Below are 8,005 nucleotides of genomic sequence, written 5' to 3' on the forward strand. Positions count from 1 at the left end.
AAATGTGCTTCTAAGCAGGATCTAAGCAAACATGTACATTTGTTTTTTTTGCAATTTTTGACACTTCTAGTAGTATACTGGTAAAAACTTTGTAACACTTATTTATCCAGAAGAATCCTGCTAGAAACTCACACTCTCGTCATCATTTGTAAGTCATCTCAAATAGTAGAGAAACATTCCCTTTGATGGCAAGAATGAGCTTTTCTCCGGCTGAGGGGAGTATCTTAGATTCAAGGTCAGCATATTCTCACAAATTATAACTTGATTAAACCCTTTATTTTTATCCCTCAGAACATGATAGAAAATATACTTAATTCTTGATTTAGAATTTACATGTCTAAGTTCAAAAAATTTCAGTTCAAGAGTAGTTTATTTAAGAGTCAAGTTTCCTGAGATTAAAACATAGACACTATTAAAAAGTGAAGGAAACCAGTTTAACATCATGTGAGGCATAATTTAAGAAATGAGATTTGCTGGGGAGTTGTGTCCGGTGTGGATAGAAGCTGAACACCTATAAAGACATGGATGGAAGTTTCTATGGAGGATCCACATGAATCGAGCAGGGATGACACTGGAAACAGCCAGTCTGGAAAAGGGGATGAGCAGCCTCAGGAAGGACTGGGCTTTGCGAGGGAACTCGAGTCAAATTTGGGCTCGTAAAGCTGTCAGGGAGGTTATTTTAGGAGCCACATAACTTGATTATTTAGAAACAGGCAGGGCCTCCTCAGACTGAAAAAACCATGTCTGCAACATCCACTGTTGTCCCGACAGCATAGCTGCAACTTCCACCTAGGACACTTTGCCCCACTGGCAGGGGTGAGGGCTTCCAGGAGCAATGGCAAGTTACACTCTATTAGATTTCCCCCACCTGGAGTTCCACAATCCTCAAGGTCTGGGTTTAAATACCGGAGCTCTAGTTCAGGTAGAAAGCAGAATGAGAGTAAAACCTTAGTGGCAGGTAATACTTGGGGGTCCTGGAGATGCTGGAATGTTGGGTATCAGGGAGTCATGGTACAAGAAGAGCCTATAGAGGAAGACAGGGATCAGGACCCATATGGAAGGTTGACAGACATGCAATTAAATTTGATTTTAGAGAAACAATGAATAATTTAAGTATAATTATATCCCAAATATTAGACAGAATATATTTATATTTTTGAAAAGTTCATTGTTTATAATTCAAATCTAACCAGGAGTCCTGTGCTTTTATTTGCTAAATCTAGCAGCCCTATCCATATGTCATGCTAAGGGAATAAATCCATCCTTCAGGTTGTGGAGAAATATTGCTGCATTTTAAACATGGGTGTATTATGATCAAATCTGTCATCAGGATGGAAGTGGATCAGAGAAGTATGAAACCCATACTAATGGAGAGGGCAAGGGTAGAGGAAAGGGAGTAAAGACATGAAGACATAAACCAAAAAAGATGCCATATCAGACCAGTCATCTATTCAGTCCAATATTCTCTCTGCCAGTAGCTCCAAATAATGCTTAAAAAAAAAAAATGACATGGTAAGAAAAACATTGGTCTCAAGTCTGAAGACGTAGCTTTCAGCCTTTACAGAGGCTGTTTGAACTCTCACCAATCATTTAACCTCCCAGCATCTGAGCAGCCTCAGTATACATAGGCTTCTGCACAGGTTTCTATTCTATGCTCAAATGTTAGGACATTTCCCAAAGCTCCTAACACATTGTTTTCTTGTCTAAATGCAGAAATGAGAGTAGGCTAGAAGAAAGTTGTTTATCTTCACACTCAGAATCCTCTTTGTCTTCCAAATCTCTTCCTGGCCTCTGTGGGACTCTGCACCAAGTGCCTGTTTCTTCCCATCTTCCCCTCTACTTCTCTCCTCATTGCTCCTGCCTAGGAAGTCCATTTGCCCTTTCCTTCCTGGAACTTTAAGACTCTGTACTTGCTTTTCTCTACCTTGAAATACCATTTTCTCCTCCTCCTTCACTAAAGCTGCATGGTCCCTTTTTTCTACTTAAAGTTCACTTTTTGCATGAAATGTTTCTTAACCATTCTCACTTGGTTATGATATTGGTCTGTTTACATACTCATCTCTGAATGTAATGTCTCAGCACAGCATTTAAGTGTAAATCCCTCTATGTGACTGCATTTTCTCTTATAGTTATTACTCATGTCTTTCTGTTTCTTTGTAGCTTGAAAGCCAAATGGTCCACCTCTCCCCAGCCACCAGGGAGGGGATGTTTCTACTCCTTCATGTTTATCTTCCCCTAATATCTACTGTGGAGCTGTAGATTGTAGGTACCAAATAAATATTGCTAAGCCCCTAAGAGCAATAACTCATTTATTGAATCAAAAGTATGCCCTGTCTTGAATGATTTAAACGTCTGTGGCTGACATAGAAAAAGAGGCCATATTGCCAAATGTGAAAGAGATGCTTAGATCAAAGATGAGACGGCCATGAGTAAAAACATGACGGCACGTTGAAACATTGGGAAAATGCAATGACAACTTTTGTACCTCCTAAAGCATATTTAAAAAGCTGGTGTAAAATGTTAATGTTGTGGACATGGTGTTGAGAGAGAGAGAGCAATATCAGAAACATTAAACTACAGATAAAAATATGGAAATGTTTTGAGGTGATTTTAATTTCAAATTCAAGAGATTAAGCAAATGAGTGGCGTTGGCATATTTTTTTAAGTGCTATACTTATATTTTTTCCTCTGTCCATAAAAAGTATATCTGTAAGAAACAAAAAAAGTCATTGCACGATATGAGTTTTTCTGAATATCCAGGATGTGTCTGTAATGATCCAACCAGGAAGACAGAAGCCACTTTGAATATTTAGAACAAATGAAATTTAATATAGGAAATTGGTTACACAGAGGATAAGACCAAAAGAGACCAGTGAGAATTAACAATCTCTCTCACCTCTAGGCTGAAGGGACATGGGAAGCCACAGTGTTAGCAGAGCCCAGGGCCTGGGGCCTTCCAGGGGCTGCTGGGACCATGAGAGCCTGTCAGTGAGAACTGGAGCCATGAAATGAAAGTGGCATCTGTCCAACCTGTGCTCAAAGCAGAGTGGGTAGGGCAGCTTCTTCCTTCCTCTTGCCCACCAAACACTTGTTAATGTTTCCCATTGCCCAAACCCATCCGTAAGCCAGCAGACACAGGAACCTTGCTACTGTTTCCATAACTGTGACACAGAGCTGAGCAAGAAATGGTGGGGCAAAAACAGGCCTTGAACTGACATATCAGTTTTCTCAGGCAGATAATCTCTCTAAATTCTTAACTACTTATTTGATTATTTATTCATTTACTTTAGTTCTTATTTCTCAGAGAATCAAAGGTAGAACCATCAACTAATAGTTTCCCTTTATTTTTATATGGCATCACAAAGACATATCTTAACATTATAAGGGGAAAAAAAAAACAAACAGAAATACAGTCATTTTTAGGTAAAGCACAATGACCTTGGAAGTAATGCGTCATTGCATAGAGGAAGGTTTGGCATGTGTTAGGTTTAGCATATGCCATTATTTTCAATTAAAAGTATATCTTTTGATCTTTTATCCTCTGTCAATTTCTACACAGGACATTTTGAATGTTTTCTTTCTCTGAGTTTGTGTGTGTCTATGTGTGCCAAGGGCGGGGTGTTGGGGGTTGTAATACAACTGACTTTCAAAAACAAGGAAAATATGAAAGTCTAGGGAAATATGAGCAATTTGACATAAGTGTGTTTTTGTTGATAAAATTATTTTTAATCCTGTTTTCATTAATCATCAATAATACATGAAATCCTGAAAAGAAAATCTTCTTGCTAAGTACGTTTCCATTTTACAGTGGAGAGAAGAGAGCCTAGCATGTGTGAGATTTGAGACTTCACATAAGAAAGGGGCCTCTGTAATTCGAGCATATAAAGGTCTGTACAAAACTTTAACTCCTCTGCACAGATTATCAGAAAGAGTCACATTTCCAAATGAGGATGTGATGTTGAGCAGGAAGTGCCACAGAAGTTGATTCCCAATATACAAAGTAGCATACAGTTGGGATAAAAAGGAACAGAGCAGAAGCTAAAGCCAAATTTTAATCGCTTTTTGGACACATTTCCATGAGAAATTCCACACTAAAAATATTCATTTATCCCTGAGATGGTGAAAGTTGACACAATTAGGAAAAACTATTCTGCAAATGTTCATTAAACTAGGGCATTGTTTAGCACACAATAGCTACTCAATAAATGATAGTCATTAATATATTGTAGAGAGATCAAAAATAATGAGAGTTGATACTATAACACCAATTTTATTGATTAGGACACCAAACACTTTAGCAACCTGTACAGGGAAAAGGACTAGGCCACGATCCAAGACTGAAAGGAGGAAATAGATGGTAAGAATGATAGGCAGCTACTGTAGGCCATTTGCTCTAAAAATTTCTTTGAGTAAGGAAGAAGAATACAGAACAGTACTCAAGTGCTAACAGCAAGATTAAGAGACATTTTTATTTTCTCTCAACCTGGGAAACCAGTTCATATTTGAAGGCAGAGTTGAAAGATCCCACAGACAAAATAAGAAAGAGTAAATAATGTAAATAACTGAGAAATCAAAACCTTAAATAAGCTAAAAGAGGTAGAATTGGAGAAGGTTAAAAATATGGATTTCAAGGATTCTAAGAGTTGGCCTTGGAAAGGTATAAAACCACTTTTTCCTCTGATACATGATGAAAAGGAAAAAGAATAAGCTTATAGCATATAATGCTTCAGAAGAGAGCTCTTCACTTTGGTGAGATTTGGCCTTATCAGGATATTGGAGACTGGACATAATGATCAGGGTATGGCAAGATTGTGGGTCAGAATCAGGTACAGGTAGAGGGAGGGAGTCTTCACAGAACAGTAGAGCATGGCATCCAATGTATGGCCACTATCAGGGATGTAGCAATGGAGATAAGATTGGAGTTCAGGTATAAAGAGAACACTATTGGATAGTCTGGAGGCAGGTGCTGAATGAAAATGTACTTACCAGTACTGGGGCATCTAGAAGCAAAGCACAAGGTTTTAACAATGAAATGGTGGTTTAGACAGAACTTTAATAATCGATTCTAGTAGGGAGGAGAAGAGATTGCTGAGTAGGACGATGTCTACCACAAATGGAAAGAACAAAGCAGAAGCTCAATTAGTAAAGCCAGACATAAAGTCAGAGTGAGATTAGCAGCACATTTGCCTTGGTGCACTGTTGTTCGAGCTATATAGCCTCTGACTTGAAGTGGCTATTCCAGAGCCTCAAGTAGGGCTAAGCTGAGATCATGTGACCCTTCAGGAGCATAGAGGGGAAGACTAATGAAGTCAGAAGATGCAGAAGTAAAATAGTTCAGACTTGATGGCTTTCATCTGGTCAGAAAAGCAAAGACATGACAGTTGCCAAAAACCTGAAGAAGCAGGTGGGATTCAGTTTCGAGACCAGGGAAGGTCTGGCATAGCTCTTACAGCTGAGAGCACAAGCAGTCTCTAAGAGAGGCCTGAAAGGACTGCCCAATAGCGGAGGCAGCCCCATTGACATAAGATGCATGGATTTGTGGTAGACCAAATTCATCATCTTTTCATAGAATAACATAAATTATTTTATCCTTATAAAGCCTCCACTCATAATCTTTTTAAGGAATTTATCAGCTTCAGTTTAACTCCTTCAGTTAGCTTTGCATCTATTTTGACTCGAATTTTTTTTTTTTTAAATATTTCAATCCTTAAATGGTTCTAAAATTCTTGGTACAATGCTTCATATCACTGAACTACAAAACTCAAACCGTTTAGATTTTCACTTTGTAAACAAGTGAAATGTATCTTTATCTTATTAGTAAATACACAGGTACTCGACCTAAATTATGTTCGTTTGTTTGTTTTTTCCAAAAACCAAATTTCATTTGGGAGGGGGCAATAGCATGATGCCTGAAAACAAAGGATAAAGAATAATGTGCCAACATGGTAATAGAATGGAAACAAATCAGTGAAAAAGAAATCAGATGTGAAATAAGAGATGCATGACGAGTGCTCACAGCCTCACAGTTTGAGAAACACTTGGCTAAATCATGTCTTCTAACTGATTGATTCGAATGTCACAGGAATGGAATTAAATTATTTGCAGGCTCAATAGCTCATCACTCAATTGTAGCAAGAAATAAATTGGTTGGGTATGAATTCTTCACAAAGTTGTGCCAATTATTACAATAGGACATGATCGGATGATCATTTCTTTTCCAGCAAATAATGGAATTGTGCCCGGCCAGCTTAGTCTTCATGGAAATAAAGCAATGTCATTCGATCTTATTATTTTAGCTAATTGATGACAAAAACTAGTGACTGCCATGTCACTAATTGGCTAATATTTATTAAAAACAAAACCAAAGCAGACAGGAAAATAGCTAACTCAGTCATGTTGAATGTTATATACATCCAACCTACATCTTAATTTCCTTGTCATTAAATAAGTGAACTGACACTTTGTCAAAACATCAGTAAATTCCTTTAAAGTCGTTTTGTAAAAAGACTATGTAAAAAGGCTGAAAATATTTAGGAGAAACACAATTTTGATCCTTTTTCAAAGTTTTCAATAGTAACACTTTGTGCTTAGGTCAAAATTTTCTTCTAGGGAATTGAGGAGCTAAGGAATAACAATTTGTCCATTTCATAAGAAGAAATATGCATATAAAATTACTCCTAACTTCTTGTGTTAACCCAATGAACTAAATCTATTGTTTGAGAAGTGACCCATGGGAACAGTAAGAATAAAAATGAGTATTAAATTGAATTTAAGCTACCATTTTGTGATAAATGTCAGGTATTCCCCTTTAAAGGACGTCAACAGACAAATAATGAAAGCCATTATGTCACCAAAGGCCTTTTTGCCCCACTCACTAAATGCTTTAAAAATATTTTCCAGACTGAAAGTTTTAGTGATTAATATATTTAATTAAAACAGACCTATTTTGATGCAGAAATTATATATACATCATATATTATATAAAGACTGTGAATATATGTGAGTATGAAACATTGACTTGAATATAATTCTGACAATTTCAAACTATAGAAATGATCCTTGAAAGAAGTCTTTAATTCTGACAATTTCAAAGGTTTTTGTCATTGCTCCTATGTTTGGCTTCTCTAAAAACTTGGTTTTTCACATGAAATCTACATTCTGCTTCATCGCATAAACACTTCCATGGTTTCCTCTTACCTATCAGACAAAGGCTAAAATATTTAACTTAAGTTTCTTCGCAGTCTGTCCTCAACTTCATATCTAGCATGGACTCATGCCACTCCTCTCTACAGAGATTGTTAGTCGTTCTCCATATTCATCCTCCTTTTCTCCATTAGAAATAGAAACTTGAGTTCTAGCTGGCACCTCCCAACATTCTTCCAATCATAGCAATTAAACCTGTATCTTCACTAATACAGATGTCACATTTCTAAGACAAAGAGAGAAGATAGAAGAAAAAGCCCTGGGCTTTTAACCTAAAATGTATCTAGGATCAGATCACTGCCTTGGTTCTTTCCCATCAAAACAAAAGAAACCATTAGAATTCTTTGCATTAAAACAATACATAGAAAGTATTTCAAATCAAGTGATAATAAAGTGATTCATGAGTGCGAGGCAGAAGCAAGTTAGTATACCTCAAGCCCATGCACAATATGTGAAGTAACCAAAGCAACAGAACAGCTACAGCTTTGTCCTATAATCAATGGAGACTAAAATTGGATCCATTACAGACATAAGGACTACAAGTCCTCAGCAACTAGAATATCCACTAGTGTAGACCAGCATTATAAAAAGGGAAAAATCAGTGGACACTCTAGAATTATCATGACGTCTGAAGAATCCATCAGCCTGTCCTGGGTAAGAGTTCAACCTGTCATGGCACTGTGGGATTACTCTCTGGCTTTATCTGCTTTTAAAAATTGTAGTATATTTGTTTATATTCAATGTAAACATTTAGAAAATTCTTTGTCTTTCTTAACCAATCTTTTATATTTATGAAATTCTG

Source organism: Pteropus medius, unplaced genomic scaffold, assembly GCF_902729225.1.
Source record: "Pteropus medius unplaced genomic scaffold, Ma_sr-lr_union100, whole genome shotgun sequence".
NCBI classification, from domain to species: Eukaryota; Metazoa; Chordata; class Mammalia; order Chiroptera; family Pteropodidae; genus Pteropus; species Pteropus medius.